Source organism: Lissotriton vulgaris, chromosome 7, assembly GCF_964263255.1.
Source record: "Lissotriton vulgaris chromosome 7, aLisVul1.2, whole genome shotgun sequence".
Lineage (NCBI taxonomy): Eukaryota > Metazoa > Chordata > Amphibia > Caudata > Salamandridae > Lissotriton > Lissotriton vulgaris.
The window spans coordinates 856,464,525-856,489,047 of NC_141695.1; the positions used below are offsets into that span (position 1 = coordinate 856,464,525).

General features: G+C 45.7%; 1 protein-coding gene across 4 annotated transcripts in view; it reads right to left on the minus strand.

Moving 5' to 3' along the window:
- SGCD (sarcoglycan delta) overlaps positions 1-24,523 on the minus strand; it is a 1,117,370-nt gene that overhangs the window by 690,878 nt on the left and 401,969 nt on the right. For 3 of the 4 annotated variants that reach the window (XM_086931235.1, XM_086931236.1, XM_086931237.1), the window contains exon 2: positions 18,085-18,310. The gene's annotated coding sequence lies outside the window, so the exon portion shown is untranslated. Of the gene's footprint in view, positions 1-153; positions 219-18,084; positions 18,311-24,523 lie in introns of all 4 variants that reach the window. The other variant, XM_086931238.1, reaches the window with a different exon arrangement.

Below are 24,523 nucleotides of genomic sequence, written 5' to 3' on the forward strand. Positions count from 1 at the left end.
TTGTATTATGAAAATTCTGACAAAACGCAGTAGGCCTGACTTATTCATTGTGAAAATGATATGTTAAAAGTAATTGGCCTCTAAGGATGGGTGGTTTAAGGATGGATTATTATTTCACTGTGTTAATGTCCCTCTAGACATGTATTACGTTACATGGATTCTTACAGTTTACTGCAGCAGGCAAGGGTTCTGGTGCTGGTTCTCTCCGTCGACAAACCCTGCAAGTAGATTTACACTTTAATAATCCTTATTAAACCTCGTAGGAGGAGGTTGAATATTGTTTTGTGAATATTTATAATTTTTGTATGCCTGAGGGTTGCTTTATGGGGACAATTATGTAGAATTCAGTAGGCCTGAGTAAATTATGGTGACAAGTCAGTGATGAAGGCTATACGCCTGATTGGTTCATTTGGAACATTTATGTCAGATGCCATATATCGGTTTTGATTATTTGAAGAGCTACAACAAAGGAAGTAGGCTTGCCCAATTTATTGTAAAAGAGTTTGTTAACGCAAATAGACATTTCAGAGTAGGATGCAATTTGAATGCATTAAAGGCTATAAACAGCTGCTTTATTAATTGGAAACTCAAACAGTATCTTATTAAGCAAGGTTTTCAGCATCAATCATCCCTTCCGATAAAGACTTGGTGTTGAATTTTTGCAATAGGATAATCCTTGCAAGGCCAATTCATTTAAAACTTTTTTCGGTTACGATACAAATTAAACCATAAAAGCACAGTTCATATATCACACAATTAAAATTCCCGGAACAATTTAAAAAAGGAGGACCACAATGGTTTTAGGTACTTTTAACAAAAGTAAAACAATTATAAGTATCATATCACAATTGATTTGCAAGATTACATTTTTTTTAAGCAATAACAGAGACAATAATGAATTCATTGTCCAAAAATTGTAGTTCCAGGAATGCAGGGTGGCATTGTCTCAGGCCCAATTTTCTAAATACTAGCACAATCCATCTTTTCCTTGGGATAGAGTAAAGTTTGCAAAAAACCAATATATGTATAGATGACTGTGCAGAGACATCGTCACACGGGCACTTACATAGTGTTCTAGACCAATCATTTAATTCGGGGAAACTTAAGGACCTGTGTGAAATATTCAGGCTGAAGCGTGTTAACAAAAATCTGTCATAGTCTCCAGTGATTAATAGAATATATGGTTGTATAGTCACAGAGACCAGAGTAACATGGTGAGCTTGGACCGTTGTTTTTTTTCATTTCAGTCATAATTCTAATATCGTTCAAAAATCGCATACAGTTACTTTTAAGATCCTTTTTAGACACATTACACATTGTCTGGGGGTCATTATAATATTCTTGATGGCCTAATTGAGATAAGAATGTTTTAACATATTCTAGCCATCTTATGTGTTTAGCCCCATCAAGCCCAAGGGCATCCTTCAATATGTAAATAAACACAAGAAATCCAACACTAGAGGGGGGGAGGGAGGAGAGAGAGTGATCAATAGATGTTGAAACACTCAGTGTTTTGTAAAATACCCCTCACACACCAAAAGGCCCCTTGGTGTCATGCTTCATCATCGGGGTCTTCGCACCCCTCTATCGGGATGCGGCATGCTGCGACCTACGGCTACGCGGGAGCACTTATAGTACTGACTATGTGTGGTGTACAGTGTGTGGGGTATGTTTATAAGTGAGTGGTGGGGTGTGGTGAAAAATTAAAAAGTACCTGGCACATGAGTATGAAAGAAAAAATATTTTATTCTGAACTCTGGCTGGTACTGTTAAAAGAAGTGCAGAGTGAGGTCTAGTCTGTTGTATTAATGAACAGGACCTCTGGTGTGCGTTGTCGTCGACATGTTTCGGAGGCAAGCTCCTTTTTCAGGACGGGGGCACGACCTCCCCACCTTACTCACGTCTTATTTTATATAAAAATGTGTATTTACAAAAAAGTGAAATTAAGTATATAGGCTAAGTGTGCCTACAGCGGTCTGCTACAAGCACAATGACTTGTGAAGCTTGTTTGTTGGCTTCATGAGCAAAAGGACGTCAGGGGTGTTGCTTCAATGGCAATATAGACAGGACGCTGTGATCGCCGCCTTACCCCTCACGCTGCTCCGCTGGTGTGAGGAGCAGCGTGAGGGGTAAGGCGGCGATCACAGCGTCCTGTCTATATTGCCATTGAAGCAACACCCCTGACGTCCTTTTGCTCCTGAAGCCAACAAACAAGCTTCACAAGTCATTGTGCTTGTAGCAGACCGCTGTAGGCACACTTAGCCTATATACTTAATTTCACTTTTTTGTAAATACACATTTTTATATAAAATAAGACGTGAGTAAGGTGGGGAGGTCGTGCCCCCGTCCTGAAGAAGGAGCTTGCCTCCGAAACATGTCGACGACAACGCACACCAGAGGTCCTGTTCATTAATACAACAGACTAGACCTCACTCTGCACTTCTTTTAACAGTACCAGCCAGAGTTCAGAATAAAAAAAGAATTTCTTTCATACTCATGTGCCAGGTACTTTTTAATTTTTCACCACACCCCACCACTCACTTATAAACATACCCCACACACTGTACACCACACATAGTCAGTACTATAAGTGCTCCCGTGTAGCCGTAGGTCGCAGCACGCCGCATCCCGATAGAGGGGTGCGAAGACCCGGTGATGAAGCATGACACCAAGGGGCCTTTTGGTGTGTGAGGGGTATTTTACAAAACACTGAGTGTTTCAACATCTATTGATCACTCTCTCTCCTCCCTCCCCCCTCTAGTGTTGGATTTCTTGTATTTATTTAAGTATCTTTGTGGAGCACGAATCCAACTTTTTTGCTCTACCTCCCTCCTGTGTTTTTGATACATATCCTTCAATATGTGCCTGCTAGGCCATTTACAGTGGGGTTGTATATTGTTTTGCCAAATGTTTTTCTGGATTTAATTGTAATTTTATGACTGTATACTTTGATGGTTACCAGTTCATGTACAATTTAAGAGACCTCACTTGGTTATGTTAACAAGACACTGATGAAGGCTTTAGGCTTGGTTGGTTCAGTGGGACAATTTATGTCAGAAGCCATGTGCCTAATCTGTTTATTATGAAAAGATGACAAAGTCAGTAGACCTAACTTATTTATTCTGAAACACATATATTTAACAGGCCTTTAAGGATTGATTGGCTTTATACTGTGTTAAAGACTGTAGATAGATATTTCAGGTACTTTGCTACATGGAAGCGCAGAGATTATTGTCGAAGACCAGTATTTTGATATTGGTTACCCCCCTCTGTGAAATCCTTGCTGGAGAACTATTAAAATTCATCCTAGGCCCTTTTAGGATATTAGGTAACCTTTTCTAACTTTTGTACATATTTTCACTTTTAAAACTTCGTGCGTGGTGATTGGTTTCTGGAAAAGCTAATGCTTAATGCAATAGATCAGAGTTGGTTATGGTGGGGAGCAAGAGATAAAGGCTATATATAGGCTTGACTGATTCATTGAGAAATTATCTGGTATCATATGTTTAATAAATTACAACAAAGACAGTATGCGTGACTTATTGCAAAAAGCATATGTTAAAGTTACTGCAAAGGAATTAGACCTGACTTACCTAATGTGAAATGCTAGTATCAAAACAAATAGGCCTTTAGAGTGGATTCTTATTGCATTGTGCTGTGGAGTGGTATTTTGTTACAAGGAATCTCACAGATTACGTAGTATGCAAGGATTTTGATTTTGGTTCCCCCCGTGAATTATCCGTTGGGGTAGAATATTTGCACTGTGATAGTCCTTGTTAGTCCATCCTAAGAGGAGTTCTGCCAAAATTATTTTCATAGGGATTTGTGATTTTGCTTCCTCTTTTCCTGATGGCTGCCTTGTGAGAAGGCGTATTTATGGTTGCTATGGTAGGTCTGAGTTGGTTTTGGTGATGATCCAATAATAAAGGTTATAGGCCTGATTGGTTTATTAAGAAAAAGTAATGCCCAGTGCCACAGGTTCAATCTGTTTGTTTTGAAAAATCACAAGCGATGCAAAAGGCCGGAGGCATTGTGAGAATCACATGTTAAAGCCAGTAGACCTTTATGGGTAGGTGCTTATTGCACTGCATTACAACCTGTACACACATGGTGTTTTTTGCTACACAGAATCTCCAGATTGCTGTAATAGACAAGTATTTTGTTGTTTGGCATCTCCCCCGGCAGTCCGACAGGGCCTCTCACCTAACTTACATTCTTTTGATTGATTCTGCCTTTGCTTGCTGAGTGTGTGTCTGTTTAATTTCAGAGGGGTAAATAGTGAAGCAAGAATGACCCAGCAGTAGAATAATGGATGCATTCTCGCTCCTTATCCGGTAGGCAAAGTGGTCACCCTTCCCATTTGCTTAGCATGTTAGCTATACCGTATCATTTAGTGTGTTAGACCCGCCCTATCGCTTGGTGTATTAACCACCCTCCACACACCGAAGTATAGCTCTGGTTGCGCCCTGTGTATAGTGACCTGAAAGCAAGGTTGCATAGTCCCTACTACAAAGTATGACATTGAGGGGTAACAAACCTGGTTATGTTTATTGTAATTAGTGGTACACAATTTGTAGGCCTCTGAAGGCTGACAAACTAAGGGAATCAGAACTGTAGTACTGAGACCTGCATGGTGCACTCAGAACTCTGTGGAACTCTGCAGAACATTGACCCACTGAGCTACAATGCAAGGAAATACGGGATCACTATTGTAATTTTATTTTATTTATTGAGCTTGTAGAGCGCGACAGCCAAAAAAGGTTTACCAGCGCTGGACGGGCAGAGTACTGGTAACCTTAGATAATATAGATAGACAGAGTTATTGGTTTGAATTATTTTATTTATTTAAGGCTCGATTGTGCTAAGCACATTTCTGTGGCTGTTATCATATGCTTAATGGTCTGATTGCTTTTTCATTTGTAAGGATACAACTGCTGTAAACTCAGTAGTGGCTTGTAAACTCAGTAGCGGCTTGCATTCCTAACAAGTGGTGAGGCGGGGGGAAGGGTGAAGGGGACGTGGGGGGTAGGGAGAATATAATAAATACATTTAAAAACACTTACCTGCTGCTGCGCTGCCGCCCCGGGATTCTTCTCCTCTGAATCCCTGCACGCTGTGCAGGTTCCTAGATGCCAATCAAGACGCTGCTCTCTTGATTGGCCTGAGCGGGCTTGTTTAACGCTCGCTCAGGGCCTAGGAGCCCGTGCGTCTACTCCACCCAGCTGTGCAACACAACTTGGGTGGAGAGAGATCAAAGTGCACATGGCGGTTTGGATGGCATTAAACAGCCGCCCAAACCGTCATGCTCACTTTACAATGTGCACTACTCCTCCTCTGCACTCCTCATCTCATGGCCCGCACCACCCAGACTTCGCTGTTTGCAGCAGAAAGAAAAATAAAATGATAATAAAATGGCTTTATTATTATTTTATTTTTCCTGTTTCTTCTGCTGCTTAAACTGGATTTATTATCGTCCCAGGAAGTCATGCTGTTTTAAGAAGGCAGTTGAATCATATGACTGTCTGCCCCCCCCCTTCACACTGAGGGGGAGCTGAAATGAACTAGAGGAATGAAGGGGTCAATCCCCTGAAGGTGCTTGTGAAAGAGTGGTAGGGCTGGAAGAAACGTCAGTCAAGTGTATGGCCTGGGCTTTCTTGATGTGTAACCTGTGAAAGATTCTACTTTTCGGTGGCACTGGTTTGCGGTGGAACTTCTATCTTGTAGGCCCATCCTCCCCTCGACTGACCCCTGTGTGAAAGGACACTCAGGAAGCCTCAGCTGGACACTCAGCCTCTAGCCTCTCCCATTCATTGAGTGGAGCCACAACACCCAACTCAGAATCCTCCATAGGCCCGCCAACAGCATCCATGTGGCTCTTGAGAAAATAAAACCCCTGTGGATCAGCCAAGCTGTCTTGAGGAATGGATGCAGGCGGGAGACATCTTGCTCCTGAACAGATTCAAATCAGAAACGGTCTACTGGACTACTGCCAGCGGGCCACAGACCAATGAGCGGTCCGAAAGGCATTACAATGGTTCAGAGGCGGGAGGCACTGCAGAGTTTGCAAACTTTCAACTTTGCAAAAATGCCAAGTTTCTTATTTGGTTTAAAGGAGGGACAACAGGAAAGTATACTTATTGCATCAAGGTGACTGAGGATTTCCTTGACGGACATCCAATGCCAAAACATCCCACACTTAAAATGTACCCTGTTCCACCCTCATCCTTCATATGGTTCTCTCACAAAATAAGCCCCCTCCCACCCCCATAAAGGTCAGTCTGTACCTCTGTGCATCCTTAAAATTCCAGCTTCCAACCTATGCCTTAACTCATATCTTGCTGTGTTACCCGCCACATCTCTCGGCAGGTTTTTCTCATAACAGGTTGTCCTCCCCTTAAAGGGCTGGACATCCTGTCACTGGAGAAAAGCTCAGCCGTAAGGAGGCAGACAGAGTGAAATGAAGTCTAGCAGAGCCGGAAGACTTTGCACAGCTTCATTGAGGCACATTTCTGAATGTGCTTCAGTTTGCAGGCTTGGGCTCTGCCTTCTCTGGCCCCTCCCTGATTATGAATTGCTACACTAGGCCATGTTCTAGTGGTTTTTATATTGCTCAACCCGCAAAACTTTCAGCAGCACTTTAACGCTGACTGGATTTTTAAAGATTGGTAATGGGTTGTGTCAAAAGGAGCATGATTGCACAGGAGATGGATGAGGCCTTGCGACCCACCCGTATTTCTGTCCTTGCATCCCTAGTCTAGTCGAGATGTCTAATCCTGAAAACAGTGGCCCTATCACTTCTAACTTGTAGTTCTGAAGTGCCATCGAGATTGTGTCCTAGGCAGGAGGGAGTCTAGTCTTTAAATGTACTGCCAACCTGTGTGAGCATGCAGAGCTGACGGATGGATGCTCAGCCTTTGGCTTTGACATGGGATGTTGTCTGGAAGTCAGTGTTTTGGTATCCATGGGGGTTTCCTGATCTTCTGTGAGTTTGAGTGTAAATGTTTTCCGCATAGTTTGGAATTGCTTATTGCTGCTCGCGACCCCTTAAATCAGGCCTGGTGATGATGCTACACGAGTGGCTCAGTCGTAGGTGTCAATAGTGTATGCATGCATTGTGAACTTTTTCCCAGCATCCCCCCATTATGTCCCGTCCCTAATTCTTGCCCACATCAGATGTCAAAGGTCAGATCTTTAGCAGAGGTAGACTTGGTGTTTGAAACAGAGCCTGTAGCTATCTAGATAGAATTAGTGCAAGACGGCATCTATATATCCCTAGATATATATTTATGTTAATCTTAAACAATATACTGAATTACTGCATCCCGAAATTACCTTGTCACAGAAGGCGAAAACATTCTAATCATGGGAGATGAATACATGACTAAACTACCATTCTCCTGGCCACACTGCTCACATCTTGGCCGAGATCCCCTGTGTGTCGCCGTATGGGTGTTGCCCACTGGGCGTCACTTTGTTAGGAAACTCCTCAAAGTCTGGGTGAGCTTGTGCCTTGTTGCTGCACGAATGCACGGCTTGTGGTCTGAGCGAGGTTCACTCGGCCTCACTGGGATCCTGGGTGTAGTTGTGGCGTAGGAGAAGCCCTTCTTATGTTGCTGTTGCTTGGGTACATTCTTTAGAGTTTGGCAGAGATGCCTTGAGTGCTGCGGCTTATTTGAGGACACCCGTTACAGTTGGTTCATTTGGGTCTCTGCTGACCCGATCCACCACCATGTTATCATGTACAAGTGCTAACCAGTGGTGGCCGGCATGACTCGCGGATGGCGAGGCGGGCAGGCTGGTGGGGGAGGGTCGCACTATGTCCCGGGTCCCATTTCTCCACTACTACTCTTCTCTGGATGGAAGTACAGCCAGGCCCCACAAACCAATCACAACGCTGCAATGCACCATTGTGATTGGTAGGCACCTAGGCTGCACTGACCAATCAGAACGCTGCAATGCAAAGTTGGGATTGGTTTTGAGCGTCCTAGTTGGACGCTCAACCACGGAATGGGACCTGGGCTTGTTCTCCATGCACGCTGTAACGCGGCCTGCATGAAGAAGGGGGAAAGTGCTCATGACTGGTTTAGGTGGCCCAAGAGAGCCGCACAAACACTCATTGCGCACTTAGACGTGGACAAACCACTCCTCCCCTGCCCTGAGAGCAGAGCAGACCCGCCAAGCCACCCTCTCCCAAAGCTTCTTCTTTGCACTGCTTAAAAGCAGCGGGGGTGACACTCCTTCGCCACAGCGGAGGAGCCGCCACTGGTGCTAACGCAGAATGCAGCGTTTTTGCCCACCAACTGCCGCCACTCCACCCTCCCCACCTCACACGCCCAGGCAATTTCTCCTCTGCTTCCAAATTGGGGGGAGGACTAGGAATGAATAAGAAGGAAGCGTCCTGCGCTCTCCTTCACCCTTCTCCTGCCCTAATGAGCAATTAATGAAACGCTCATCAGGCAGTCTGCGCCTGGCACCGAGTTTACTCTCTCATCCCCCACTGCACCGACTCTGCCACCCTCTCGTCCTGGGGCTGCGCTGATGATGTATGGGAGGAGGCACCACCCGTTCTGCTCCATCCTTTCCCCTCCTAGTGCAATTAATAAAATACTCCGCAGTTTGTCCCCGAGCACGGGGTGCACCTCCTCCTTCAAACACTGCGCTGCAATTACCACCTTGGCGTCCACTCCAGGGCCGAGCTGATGATGAATAGGGAGGCAGCGCCCTGTGCCCTGCTCGGCGCGTTGCCTCCCCCAATGGGCAATTAATAACACCCCCTCATCAGGCAGTGGCAGATTAAGAGTCCCCAGGCTCCTGGGCACAGGGAGATGCTCTTTCACACACGCTGACAGGTCGAGTGCACGTGGAATCCCCCCTAGCCTTGCAGCGAATGAGATGGCATCTCCTTCATTAACAGCCTCAACCATGGCAGGCTGGGAGAATCCATTGACTTCAGGGGTGGGTCCTGACAACAGTGCATGACGTTAAATCCTCTGCTTCCGTCGGAGAGGGCACCAAGAACCCTGAACAGGCACGCGCAGCACCAGTCCTAGTATTAATAACCAGGCGCAAGGACCTTATCCTGACCAGTGTGGACAGCGGACCTGGGATTGATACAGAGATTGGGCCCTATCCGGAATTTCTGAGGTTCTGCAACAGTACTGTTCAAACTTGTATTACCTTTCCACGTTGCGTCTCTTCCATCTCCTCCCGTGTATGTGAAACTATTTGATCCCACCCACCCCCACATGGCACACTATATCATAACAAATATGTAATTTGCTAATTATTATAAACACGCTAACCATTTAGATGGGTTTTCGGGGCATGGCCAGAGATGTTTTCAAGGCCTGGTTAAAGAGGGCAATTTCCCAGGGCCCTTATCTTTCAAGTCACCCCTGGAAAACATAACTTTCTCCATAGCTCACCACTTTGTATTTCTGTACCTCAACCTTCAACCTCTGTGCTTAATTTGTAACAAAATAGGAGCTAGGGCTAGTGTCAGGAGGCCACTGCAGCTTGCACCACCCGTTGCCCCTGGCAGCGCTTTCATTGACAGTACCATCCAATTACCGGCCTGGTCGCAAACACTAGTCGCAATTTGCAACTAGTATTTTGCCACCAAGTGTACGTTCCTCTAGTCTCCCCAGAGTTTTATCCTTTCAGGTGTCTCATGATGCAGGTGGCTTTGTGAGGGTCAGACCACCACTGTTGTAAGTTTGTGATGCCTTCCGACTGTATCGAGGGGCAGCGCAAGTATTTCAATAAATCACCAGGAGCTGCTGCAGTGGTAGATTTCCTCTTCTGGCAGCAGTACCGGTTACTCTAACTCTGGCACCGAAACATTGGACTGAGCGTCAGCATGGCAGAGGCACTACGGAGGGTGGGCATTACTGCGGATTATTGAGGATACCATGGGTGCCTTGGCACTGCAGGGAAGGGACGCTTCTTGAGGATTCACCAGCACAGCAGAGTCGCAACCTTTCCTGGCGATGCTGACCATTGTGCACTAGGGCCCATCCTTCTTTTGGTGGGGTAGGACCAGTGATATAGCGAATAGAATCCTTGAAGAGGCTGGTATCGGAGGATAGCACCATGGTAACAATGATACTGGACATCACAATATCAGTGGCCCGGTACTGGAGCAGAACGCAGCAGGTATATAGGCCTAAGCAATGAGTTATAACCCCTCACCAGACACTTGTGATGCTTAGTGCGAGGCAGGGCCAAGCAAGCAGCCTTGGCAGAGGCACTGGGTGCAGAGGGTGCAATGGCTGGGACTTCGTCAGGGTACTCAGTTGCAACATATTCAGATACCACTAATGGTGCTTTCACCAATCACAGTTCTCACTCTTGGGTGGGGTCACTGCCCTGTGCACAGGAGAGAGTACTCTCATCGCCCAAAGTCTATGCACACCTGCAACCTTGTGGGGAAAGTGACACAGCAATTTGTCTTCTCAGCTTTTGATGTGGCTCGACAGGTTCTCTCTCCTGAGGGTCCAGTTCAACAATGCTTGGTGTCAGACCTGCAAGTGAAGACTTTCTGCAACAGGTTATTCCTTTGCAGGGACAACCTTGGTTTGGAGGTGGAAGGCAGACAAAACAAGCACTAGGAGGAATAGGGTAGCCTGATTTTTTCACTGGCTTAGGAAGAGGCCCCCGTTGGGAAGCCACCCCCCCAGACCCTGGTTGGGAGTGTAGGTGTAGGACCGGCACATGGTCCAAAACTAGAACAAATTGGCACTGCACCTATCTTGAATCTTGTTCCCCAGCTCGGAATAGCTACGTGATTATGATACATCAACCACTTGGCCCCTTGTGCACACAGTATAGAGAATTATAGGCATGCAAGGTCACTTCCTTAAAGCCATCATAGATAAGTCTGGACATCAAACAGTCCCCCGTCTAGCATTGGTGTCCGCTGACCCCTATTGCAGAATGTCAGCTGCAGAACAACAAAGGTCCTTGAAGGCATACTCCTAGAGTGAGAGGGGGTGTTAGTCTTTTGTAGACCCCGAGGTCCAGCATTGCCCAGAATGCAATATTCTTCTTCTGCACCCTCAATCACTAGTGAGGCAGAGGATCCAATGGGGTGGTCATAAACCCAGTGATATGTTGCCCCGTGGGGCTATTTTAGGTAAAAAAAATTATCAACAGATCCCAGGCAAACTATTCTAGGTCCAATATTTATAAAGGTTAACAGCCATCCGTGGATTGGCTGAAGATGTGTTGGGAGACCCAAGAACAGTTCCACAAGGTCTGACTGGGCCCTGACAGCCCGGAGCAGGATCACTCTATAATCTCTGTGGGGCGCAACACATACTATTTGTGTAATACTCAATAAAATGAGTTTGGCACACAGATCTCATGTCTGTGATAGTTGAGTAGATGGTGGTGATATCTATGTCTGTGTAGCCATGGGTGCAATGTCTCATTCACTAGGGACAGGGGACAGGGGACATGGAGCACTGCCATCACTGACCCTCAGGTGAAGCTCACTCTTGTTAACCAGAAATACAGTAATGACAGGCACGGATTGTGGCTAGGGAGGGAAAGAGGGGCAGGAGGAAAGGTATTGTAATTATTATTATTTTTTTTAAACACTTACCTTATCGCCGTGTCTCTGCTCCGTCTCTCCTCCTCCATGTCTGAACAGGAACCAGGATGCACATCTAGCCTCCCCTGACCAATTACAATGCAGTGTTGCGATTGGTCTGAGTGGGGTGGTTCGGACTCAGATCCGGACTGGGGGCCTGGGCATGTTCTTAACCCAGGCTGTAATGCAGCCTGGATGGAAAACGTGGAAAGTGCGCATTACTGTTTGGCCGCACTTCAGTTCGCCCACCTCTCCTCCCCTCCCTGCTCTGTGAGCTGAGCAGCCCCCCACACAGCCCGCCCGCTTGCAAGGCAGGTGGAAGAAATAAAATGGTAACATTCAGTTATTATAATTTTATTTTTCCTTTAGTCACACTGCTTAAAAGCAGTAGGGCAATGCCTTTGGGGAGGAGCCGCCACTGCAGAAAAAGCTGTGCCATTTTCAGCAGACTTATGAAGAAAGAAATGATACCCTGGGTGCTGACCCGCCTTCCATTCGGAGGGACTGGTGTGGGTAATAAAGGTTTACAAACGTACCAGTACATCACTTGATTTATGCATTACAGTTGCTATCTGGCACTGATGGCTGGCATTTCAGATTCCTCAAAATCACTGGTTTGCTACTTTTGCAGGCCCTGCCCTTTGTCGGACGTCTCATGGGCGTAGCTTGGGCTTGGTCAGCAAGACTAAGCTCAGGTTTCCCGAGAACCCTGCTGGCATAGCATGTTACAAAAGGTTTATTAGGGAAGCAGTGCAGAAGGGGAGATTAAAGAGGCAGTGGAAAAGGAGCTGAGTGCAGATTGTAAGGGACACTTAGAGCAATATTTAGTAAAATACCCAAAACATTTTAAGACATTTAAACATAGACGAGAGACAGTGTGCTTGCGTGTTTTTGTATGTTTATGTGTATAACTATCCCAGATGAACTCCAACAGACTTCTCAGCACACCTGATTGAAAAGATCTGTACTCAACTATTTACTAGAGAATAGATTTCTTGGTGGCGGGGGATAGCACCCTAAATACCCCATGAAGCTACGCCCCTGGGCAGTCAATTACATTAAAATCCACAAGAGATTCACAAAACAATAGTGTTTCAATTGACTTTTGCAAGATATTTTAACTAAGCTGTTGATATTTCTTTCTCTAAGGATGCCCGCTTCTGTTAACAATACTATGTCTGGACTGTATGTATTGTATTGTAATTGCATTTATATAGCGCTTACTACCCCTGATAAGGCGTCAAAGCGCTTTTTCGGCGAGTAGCACGCTACTCTGGGACCCATAGAGGATTAGTGTTGAATTAGTATAGTGAAACATGCAAGTACATTTTAAGTGATGGATAGGTTAGTCAGTTATTTGGATTTGGAATGATAGCAGAAGGATAGAGGAGGACAAAGGTTTGTATTTATATAGCGCTTGTTGACGTACGCTATCCAGGAAGCCTACAAAGGATTGGTGGTGAATTAATATGGTGAAATATGAAGTAATTTCAGTGGTGGATATTAGTCTGTTACTTGGAGTGAGAAGGATAGCGAAGGGATCAAAGGGGAAGAAAGATTTGCATTCATATAGCACTTGTTACCCCTGATGGGTGTTGAAGCGCTTTTCCGGCGAGTAGCACACCACTCCGGAACCCATAAAGGATTACTGTTGAAAATTAGTATAGTAAAAAATATGAAGTAATTTGAGTAGTGGATATGTTATTCAGTTATTTGGGTAGTATAGTTTAATATGGAATTTGAGAAGTGAACATGTTAGTCTGTTAATTTCGATTGAAAAGGATAGATGAAGGACTATTTTTTTTTTCTTTAGGTCTTAGCAGTAGGAGGAGGCTTTTGGATGAGTAAAAAAGAGTTTTGGAGGGGAGGACACAGAGGGAAGAGTTTAGAAAGGTTTGATTTAGGGGATCGGTATTGTAAAAGAGGTGTCAGATGATGCAAGGAGGGGTAGAGTAGGAGAGAGTCTAGAAAGGGTTATTTTGGGGATCATAGTAGTGGTATGGGGTTTGGAATAAATGAGAGAGTGGATGTAGAGTATATATTGATAGATGTATAGGATGAGAGATAGGGTAGTGCATTGGAAGGAGTAGTAGAATAAGTTTGAGATGAGTCAGAAGGTTGGGCTAGAAGATATATTGAGCGAAGTATAGGCTGAGAAATAGGGTAGTGCTTTGGAAATGCTAAATTAGATGAAAGTGATAAATATATAGATTCATAATTGCATTGAAAGTATATAGATACATAAAGGAGGTAAGTATATGTAGATTAAAGATATTGATAGAGGCTCAACATATACACATACACACACACACATACACACACATAGCACCTCATGTTCAGGGTGCTCCTGTAAAAAAGAAAAACATGATCTTTATACATTATTCCGATGCTCCATGGTGCTACATATGCACTATTGCATACCTGAAATAAAACAACATCGTAGATCAATGCTAAACCATTCAACTCCAGATTCTAGAATTATACCTTAACATTGAAACTGTGTACAAAGATGTATATGTGTTACATTCATATCGATTTAGGTACAGACCCGTAGGGTATGGGTTTCAGACACTGCTTCCTGAACTGGACCAGGTCTAGTTACTAGTCTCAAAAAGCCCACATTCGGATGAACAGACCAGAGTCCTCTCACCTACATTTTGTATAGACCAGGGACCTAGATGGGGTACCCACTCTTGCCGCTAATATTTGCACAGACTATGGAACCCCTGGCCAATGTTATTAGAAAATGGGAGTATTGTATTAAAGGATTTATACCTACCCATAAGAAGCTACAAAGTGCATTAAATGTGATCTCCTAACTGAGAAGCACTTTTAATGTGCATGGTGGAAAGAGTTTGGGTTTGTGGGGTAGCATTGATGGGAAGTGCTGGATGTACTACATAAGGGTTGGAGCATATGATGACCTGGTAGCTAAGAAATGTAAAGAGGCAATACGTACTCTGTGTTTCTGAGCCGCACTTTCTGATGTTCATGTTCCAGTTCGAATCAGTACCATGTTAACCCCTCCCCTGCTGGTGACGGAACCACTCCGTCATCAGCCGCGGTCGCGCTGTGCTGGCGACAGAGCGGTTCCGTCACAGCCCGCTCGGAACGCCTGCGCGGCGTGGATTCCGCGCCTGCGCTGAACGTTCTATTGAGCGGGCGGGGCCGTGACGGAACCGTTCCGTCATGAGCACAGCGCAACCGCGGCTGGTGACGGAGCGGTTCCGTCACCAGCATGCGCACGCCGCTCGGCCGTCCCGCCCCCTTAGCACTGCGGCGGAATAGCCGCCGCAGTGAAGGGGTTAATGCATGCGTTGCAAACAAAGGAATTTCAGCAATCATTGTGTGTACAGGCCATTTCTGAGCCTAAGTGTTGACGTAAGAAATGTTCATGATCCTGCAATAGGGTCACAAGGTTAACTCTTCATTGCTGCTGCTTCCAAAGTCCAAAGGAACCTTGGAATGTTGCTGAAGCAAGGCTTGGCACTTGGCAACAATAGAAAGGTGAAGTGCCTCGTGCAACTTTCATAAATACCCAGCAGGAGCACAGTTCCCGCACCACTTTCAGATAAACAAAGGCCTGCATGCCTGGCAGTTATCAATCCTGATCAGTCATTGAAATGGCTTTCAAATCAAATGAAAATTCTGAAGGCCTAGCCCAACATTGTAAAATAAACACATGGAGAATGAAGAAAACAGTAATTAAAATATACAGATTTTTGCCTTGATTATCTTCATACATTTACGAATTCACATCTTATGCCACATCAGCCTAACTGCATACACAGTACGAAATGCACAGGCAGATCCCAGGGCCTCCCGTAATCTCTTCACTACCACCTACGATTTTTCAAACAGTATCACATTTTTCTGTCAGCAAAGGTCACAAAGCCATTAATTCCCTAGCAGGCATTTCTCCTATGGCGGGGGGGCCGAATGAGCCCTTTTCATACAGCAGAGATACAATTATTAGCCCAGTGCTTTCTTGGTGTAACCTGTGATTTGATTGAAGAATAGAGCAGCATGAATGTGTGTTACATGCCGATGCTAACCCTTTATCTTCTGCAATCTGTTCTTAATGAGGAGCAAAAACAACTGCATCCATGCACATCTTTGACATGGAGTGGGACGGGACTGGACTGCCGTAAAGAGGAGTTTGAGCGCGGAGGAAAAAGTCAGGCAGTGAAGTGAGAGAAATAAGTTAATTGAAAGAGCAAATTCAAAGGAAAGGGTGGAGGGAAGGGAGTGAGGTGCTGGGAAGTATGTAGGAAAAAAGGACAATAGGAATGAAAGAGGAAATTAATGAAAAAAAGCAAATGTTTTACTACCCTGGGATTTCTTTTACAGAGCAAAAAAAGAAGAAACGCTGATAACTGCTGATTTTTTAAATTTTGTGGAAGATTGAAATACACTAAAAAAAACCTTTCATTCACAACAAATAGAAACTGAAAGCAGGAAAGTCTAGATGTGTGTCAGAATATTGACAAAAGAAATATCACCCTACACAAAATATCATATCCAGAAAATTGAATACCACAATATTGTGCATGTAAGTGTCAAGGTACACGGATGAGGAGTTGAGAATAATACATCTTATCTACCTAAAATTGCTTACCGTCACATTTTTTGGGTTGATGATGTTTAGGGATACAATACTTTTGTAAGACGATTTGAAAACTTTACATTCTGGTAGTACGCCTGGGGCATGAGGATGTGATGGGGTTGTAGATGTATGTTCTGTTACAGTAACAGAACATGCAGCCCCCAGTAGTATCATTAGATTGGTGCAGTTACCTATATCATGACTAAGCATGGGCGAATTTTGCGAATCTCGCGTTCGCGAATTTTGCGGATTTGTGAACTCGCAATCCGCAAAATCCGCGAATTCTCGCGAATTTGCTGATTTTTTTTTTTTGTGTTCGCGCGAGTTTCTGCCAGGTCGCGAGGGTTTTTGTACAATTTCGCAAACGCGAACTTACCAGTCGGGGACGCAAGTTTTGCGAACTTGTTGTTTCTACGTGTCCAGCCTGTTTGGGACACTCTTCTTCATCACTGCCACCCTCTGTCACCACATGCCACCCTCTGGCTCACCCATGCCACCCTTTGTTTCATCACAGCACCCTCTGGTTGTCCAGTGTACATTATTGTGGCAAAGCAAAGCACACCTTCCCTGCCTCAAGTGACCTGAATTAATTTGGGGCTGATTAATGTGTCACAGAATATTTTTTTAGCTGGCACCTGCTTCCTTAGTGCTTCCTGATTAGTGATCTTTTGCACTTGCTAAGTGCTTTCATTGTTGCAAAATTAGGTACAACACCTGCCCTGCCCCAACTGACAATAATGAATTAGGGGTTGATTAATGTGTCACTGGATTTGAACTTCCAGCCTGGCTCCTGCTTGTCTCCCTTAGCTGTAATTCAGGACCTTTGTGGCATATGTGTAACTATTCTGAGGGTCAGAGCAGGGTCACATAATAGTTGCAAGTAGGCAACTGAACTCTGGAGGGGCCCCTCAGGAAGCACTACAGGAAATGGCTACTAATGATGAGCTTGAACTTTTGAACCTGGTAAGTAGTTTCAGTTTTGCTAAGATCGTATTTCTGCAATTTAGCGCTTATTCGCGGGGCGCGAAGTTGAACTGGGAAGCCGCGAACTCACGCGAACAGTGCGAGCAAGCCATAAAATCCGCTGCTCGCGGATTTGCGGATTTTGCGGTAAATTCGTGAATCTCGCTGATTGCGAATTTACCGAAAATCCGCAAAATCCGCGAGCGGAACGGATTTTTCGCCCATACTTAATCATGACATCCCGGCAGGTCTAGGTTTAAAAGAGGGCGCATTAGAGGCCGGGGTTATTTAAAGTTTGGCAAAGTGGGAGCACAGCCATAAATTGTCCGCTTTCCCTTTCCACTAATCAAGGACTTTTTTACTAAACGTGCCCTACTGTGTTGGCAAGAGCAGTTTTGTCAAAAAATGCTGCAGCAACCAAGTAATTGGGAGGGAGGTCTGCAGCCGGCTTGAGCTGGTTGCTGTCTCGCCCATAAGACAGTAAATGACCTCGTCTATGTCAATGTTTGTCCTAATAATTAAAATCTCTATGCCTTTCCTACGTCATGTTTGCTTTCTTATAGTTTTATATTTTTTTACTACGCTTCATCAATGAGTACTAGCCATGACACCCATGATTTATTACTCTTCCCTATAATGTGTATTTTTGCAGCGAATATTTTGCTTATTTCAGGTGACTTAAATATTAGTTTTTAACTGAGGAGAGGAGTCTCTTGTTAACCATAAAAACATTTACTGACAGCAAAAGGGGACCTTCTCTGACCAGAGAAGCACTTGAAGGGCTTCCATTGAAATGTACGAGACTGGCATATAACCTGCCAGGTCCAGCAATAGACCTCAGAAGTTTCCATTCCATCCCATCCAAAAACACCATGCATGCCTGCTGCTCTCTCAACAAAAAGGGATCAATGCCAGAACTTACCTTAGCAGTCCAAGTATTTTGATACTTTCCCCTCTATCCGCTTCAGAGAACCATTTGTATGAGGACGTCTCTTCACCGTCTGCCTGCCTTAATCTCTTGGGGCTGCTTCTAAGGCCCCCCGCAGTGCAGCAGGTCTGCCCCCTGTGCACACACTCCAGGCTGGCACCTTAGTGTGAGGTCCCGAGGGATGGGCCCAAAATCTCACGCTGTTCAAGCTCTGAGTAGCCTGCAAAGAAAAGAGACCAGTAGCCTAGTTAGAAAAACAGAAGTAGTTGCATACAAAGGCAAGGGTCGTGTTTTGAGAGATGCATTCCTGGAAAATTCATCATTTGTGACACTTTTGGGACAGCCATATCTGAATGCATAAACGGTAGGTGAAAGCTCTGCTCTTTTATGTCGTACATTGAATTCTATTTCATGAAGATTGACTACTGCATTCGTTAGAAAGGTCCATGATCTGTGTGACCCAAAGCTGACCTTGCAAGAGACCTTCTGCAGGAGAGGCAATTCTGATTTTAAAAGCTAGAAATCTAAATTTTTATTTTTTCCCTTTTTGGACATCCACAAATTGAACGTTATCATACATTTGAACACTAATTTAGAATCAGTGTGTCCCTCTTTTCAATGTTTTAGAGTCTGAATGACATAAATACATAGTGGGACCAAGAAACCCCAACCTTCAGATTGAGTAAAAGGACAGATCTGCCAACAGCAAGGCTAGGAATTGTCCAGGGTTTAATTTTTAATCCCGCTAGCAGAGCTGGAGGAATTTGCTACTCTGCGTTACTCTTTTAAAAGAATGTTATGTCCAAGTTCCACCAATTGCAGTGTGGTGGAATTTTTTTCCATTTGAGCAAGACGATGACAACGGGAATAACATGCGGCTCCAGCAAGCAAGCTGGCATGTGAGATTTGGCATCCCATAGTGCAACTTCCAGTCACTTGGAAACCTTCTGGTGCGATTTTGTAACACGAGCGATCGCAGGAGTGGTCAGAGGGCTGTATCGCAAATAGATTTTCTAGCTGAGCGGCAGCAAAATCAACTCTAATGACCATGAACTCTTGCGCACCGCATGTTGCCTTTTGTGCTGATTTTTCAGCCTGGAATGCGCTACAGATGCTAAATCACAGACCCAGAAGCACAATGTGCATTTATTTCTGCCTGTTGGTGGAACTCTGTGGAATCTCATACAGTTATTGTGTAACTCCACAGAATTCCGCTGAGTGAAATTTTATGTGTTTTGCCCACCTGTAGCTATACGTCTTGTCTGTAATTGACACCATGAAATCACATCTTCAACCTGTACACAATGTCCTCCCATAGTCAACTCTGCGTGAACTAAGGCAAATCTTGACATCCATTGACTAAAAGACTGCTATCATCCTATACATACATGTCTATTTGGTGCCATAATTAAGACATATCCATTGAAGGTTGAATATATCCTCATGATCAATACTTCCAGGCAAGCCCAGTTCCAGGACTCACTAACTCTGACAATAAGCATGGTGTATTGGCCACAACCATCTATAAGATATATTACAAATTTGCATTCACCAAATTCACTGATGTACCATTCAAAATCTCAATTGTTATGAAAAACACATACATATTAGACCAGATCAGCCTTCTCTGCATCAAAAAACCCTACTTGTCCACTTGGTGTGCGTTGTTGTCCAGCCGGTCCTTGAATGCTGTTTTCTTGGTGGCGTGGATCAGTTGATGGTGCTTCCGGGTGGCGAGCTTGAGGGTGGTCATGTTGTCCGGTGTTGGCTCCCTTCTCCAGGCTTTCTCGAGGGCTCGGCAGTTCTTCTTGGAGCTCTTGAGTTCGTCTGTGAACCATGGGGCCTTCTTGCTGCCGGGTCTGCTGGGCGGGGTCCTCAGTGGGGCGAGTTCCTCCGCGCAGTTGTTGATCCACTTCGTGAGGTTGTCGGCGGCCTGGCTGGGGTTCGCTGAGCTGGCGGGAGGGTGCTGGGTCAGGGAAGCGGCGAGCTGGTCGGCTGTGATCTTGTTCCAGCTTCTTCGAGCGACCTGTTGCTGGTGGTGGTGGGTCGTGTTCTTTTTGAAGCTGAAGTGGACGCAGCTGTGGTCCGTCCAGTGGAGTCCAGTGGCGTGGCTGAAGGCGATGTCTTTGCTGGATGAGAAGACGGCGTCGAGTGTGTGTCCGGCGAGGTGGGTGGGGGTGGACACCAGCTGCTTGAGTCCGAGGTTGTCGAGGTTGTCAAGCAGGGTGGTGGTGTTGCGGTCGTTGTTGTTCTCCAGGTGGAAGTTGAGGTCCCCGAGGAGGATGTAGTCAGCGGAGGGGAGGGCGTGCGGGCTGATAAAGTCTGCAATGTCTTCGCTGAATGGTGTGCGTGGTCCCGGTGGTCGGTAGATCAGGGTGCCTCTGAGGGTGGTCTTGGGGTCGGTGTGGATCTGGAAGTGTAGGTGTTCGGCGGTTGTCAGGGTGTCGTCGGTGTTGGTCGTGATGCGGATGGTGTTCCTGTGGATGATGGCGATGCCTCCTCCTCTGGTCTGGTTGGCGTGGTCCCTCCGGATGATCTTGTATCCCTCTGGGATGGCGATGTCGGGCGCTGAGGAGGCGTTCATCCAGGTTTCCGTGAGGAAGGCAACATCAGGAGCTGTGGTGTCGAGAAGGTTCCAGAGTTCGATGGCGTGTCTGTGGACGGAGCGGGTGTTGAGCAGGATGCACTTGAGGTGGTTGCTGCTGGTGTTCGGCTTGGCGGGTGCTGGTGCAGGGCAGGTCCGGATGCAGGTGAACTTGCAGGCATGGCAGCTGAAGGGTCCGTGGGTGCGTCTCGGGGTGGCTCGGTAGCATCCCGGGATTCGGCCGGTGTTGAGTGCGTTGAGGGTGGCGGCGTCGTAGGTCCGGCGGGAGGGCGGGCGTCTGCGGGGGCCAGGGGGTCTAGCGCTGGGCACGGTCCAGGCGCGGACGGGCGCAGACGGGCTTACCTTTGGCGCACCTTCGGCGCTCAATCGGTGCTCCCGCTGAGACAATACCATTTCAAGATGGCTGTCTAGATGAGAAATAGTGGCTGTCCAGATGAGATGAGAAATAGTGGCTGTCCAGATGAGAAATAGTGGCTGCACAAGATACAGCACACTGCAGATGAAATGAGGGACTTGCAAGTAGCCCAGTAGGACTGTCTGGGGACGTGCAGAATGCTCCAAAAAATGGAGAATAGAAGAAGTGAAAGTGGACCTAAAAAATGGAAATCTAAGGCCTGACCAGCAGACAAGACGTTTAAGTACACTCATATTCAGGCAAATATGGGCATATGACCAGGCCAAGAACCATTACTCACAGGACTATGGACCCAATGGTAGAAATGAGCTAACAGATTGCGCCATGCAGTATGCCGTCCTGAGGAGAAGCAGAATGAAAATGACACATGAATAGACAGAAGAAGGCTGGCCAGAAAATCCTCTAAGTACTCTATGTATGCTTCTCTATGCATGCAGAGTTTTTTCATCTTTTTTTTGTACAAGGCGTGCCAGACATTTTCCCTCTTAAGTAGGTCTAACAAGGATTCCCACAGTATTAACCTTCCACCCAAACAGTTTATCTGAAGTGGGTAACCAACACCAAAACCCTCGTTTACTAATGTAATCTGTGAAATACGATGTACCAAAATACCAGTCGAGTCTTCAACACGGTCTACTAACAATCTGCCCTTTTTTAAATCCATTGACTATAATGAACGCATTTACAATAGGTACATCAGGCCTATTACCGTTGTCAATCCTTTCAGTACAAACAGATTAGAGGTATTGCATTTGATTGACATAACTTTTTTCAATTAACTAATTAGGCCTACAACCTTCGTTTTGTTACCGTAATGAACATCGGTCTATGTTGCACACAATCTGGCAACCATCAGGAAAAGTCAAAGAATTAGAAATAAGTTAAAAAAAATTACAGTTGACACAACTATAGAGAGCACATGTGAAAAGGGCCAACCAAGGATTATCATATTGGAAATCTTCAACTTCAGAATGATGTTTGTCACATCAGGCAACCAACACCAAAATTCATGCCTACTATGCTAATACGCTAATCTGTGAGATTCCAGGCAGTTAAATATCTGTCTTTACTCTGTAGCCTTTAATAAAATGTTATGACAATTCACTTTTGAAGATCTCCTGACATTAACACAGGCTCTGTATGTCACTCAGTCTGAGCAAGAGTGAAATGCCAAAGAACACCAGGTAAGCACACGAGGGATTCAATATGCCACTCAGACCTAACAAGCATGGAACACCAAATAACCCCAGGTAAGCCTGACACACACAATCATCTCTACATCTCTACCAAAACTAAAGCATGGATTACTTTTGGTTATGAGCCAGGCATGAAATATTGGACTCACACTTCCCAAAATAAGAAACATAGATTCCCATTGGCGAAAGGAAAAGTACTTGTGGTTGCAGCACAGTCCCACCTTTAGTGGTGAGTTGAAGACTGATATCTACCAAGACATCGGCAAGAATCCCATTTGATAAAGGATAAAACAAATCACAGCAATCCACACAAAGCATGAATTCACACCTGCCAGAATAAACGCCTTTAATCGCACCTACCAAGCATGAAGCAAAAGGCTTCGACTCGCCAAGGGTGGTGGCAGAAGACGTCTTGATAAAGGCGAAGTATGCACTCCTACTTGGCAATACACTTCATACCGGAAATACCCCAACCAAGTTGAAGTCAGAAGGTTCACACCTGTCTCACATAATACATAGAAACAGACCTGGCAGATCTAAAGATTGAATTATACCTGCTCAAGGGGAATCGGAGCACATGGTCGCATCTGCAGAAGTAAAGCACAGAATCAACCTTTGCCAGAGGTAAAGAATGGGGGCAGGTCCGGACTGGCCGTAGCGGGCACCGGGCAATCCCCCGGTGTGCTACACGGGTGTGGGGCCGGTTTGGGGCCTCTTGGGGCCATTTTTGTTACAGGGCTGTTTTTGCAGCATAGCTGCAAAATCGGACCTGTAACAAAATCGGCCGAAAACCGGCCCCGGCAAAGAGCTTGGCGGCACCCACAACCCCCCGGGGTGGAGGGGGACCTGCCGAGCACTTTGCTATGGCCGGTTTTGGTTCCCAGTCCGACCCTGAATGGGGGCGCAGCAAGCAAAGGCAAAGAAAGGCTCACACCAGGGGCGTTTCCTCCGTTGGAGCGGAGGAGAGTCACCACACTTAAACCCCCCCTCCCAAAGCCCCATAGATGAAAAATAAAATGGTTGCTCATTATCATTTTATTTTTCATCCTCCATCCTGAGCCGAGCGTCAGGATGGGGGCGGGGCAGCTGCTGGCTCACAGCAGCAGGTAGGAGGGTGGGCTGTCTAACGCACTGCTAAAAGTGCGCATGTCTTTTTGGCGGGCCCTCTTGAAACAGCCAGTCACACATGCGCACTTTAATCTCTCAACCCAGCTGTCTTAAGACAGCGGCGTTGAGAATAAGCGCAGGCCTGCAGTGCACTGAGGTCGCTCCATCCAATTATGTCGCAGCCACATGCTGCATGTGTGCAGCGCCAGGATTGGGCGAGGGAGTTTCAGCAACCGGTTCCAGTTCCTGCAAAGAAGAGGCTCAGAGCGAGTATGTTGGGTTAGGTACGTTTTCTTTTTTTTCTAATATTTTGCATGTGTGCCTGCCATGTTTACGGCTGCCTCATTGTATTTGATCACCAGCACCCCTTCCTCCCTCCCTCATGCAGCAGGTCTAGCTAGGGTGCTTAACAGAGACCATAGACTTCAATAGACATTTTGTGAAAGCAGAGTTCAGGGGGCACTTAGTGTGCAGTAGCACTTCATTCCCACAGGCACCTGTGTTAACACAAGGCCGACAACTCATCCGCCGCTTCTGTATGGTTTGTGTACAAAGTATGCAAGAGGGGAAACAGCCTTTAGCATGTCGTCCGGAATCACGCTGCGCCTTTACAACACCGTCAATTGAATGAACATGCCATTAACAAGCATTTGTTTAGCACGGTAAACAACCTTTACAACGAAACTTTTACAACGCACTACCATTACGACGCAACTTTTACAACGTAAACCATTACAACGCATTGCACTGGGGGGCGCTCTAGGATAGGGAATAGGTTTAATTTACTATCCAACACCTTCTCTCTATCTATGGGGACTGGAGTTAGAATAGTAAATTAAACTATTCACTATCCAGCGCCCCAAAGCACTATGCGTTGTAAAGGCATGCGTTGTAAAAACCGCGTTGTAAAGGCATGCGTGGTAAAAGCATGCATTGTAACGTCATACATCCGTTTAGCACGCACGACATTACAACAACTTGCTTTAGGGGGGCGCATTGGTGCAGAGGTATTGTATTTAAAGTCCACCACCTTTCCTACTGATGAGCAGACTGGAGTTGGATTAGTAAATTGTACTAATCCAAAGTCCAGCACCCCCCAGGGCAAGTCTT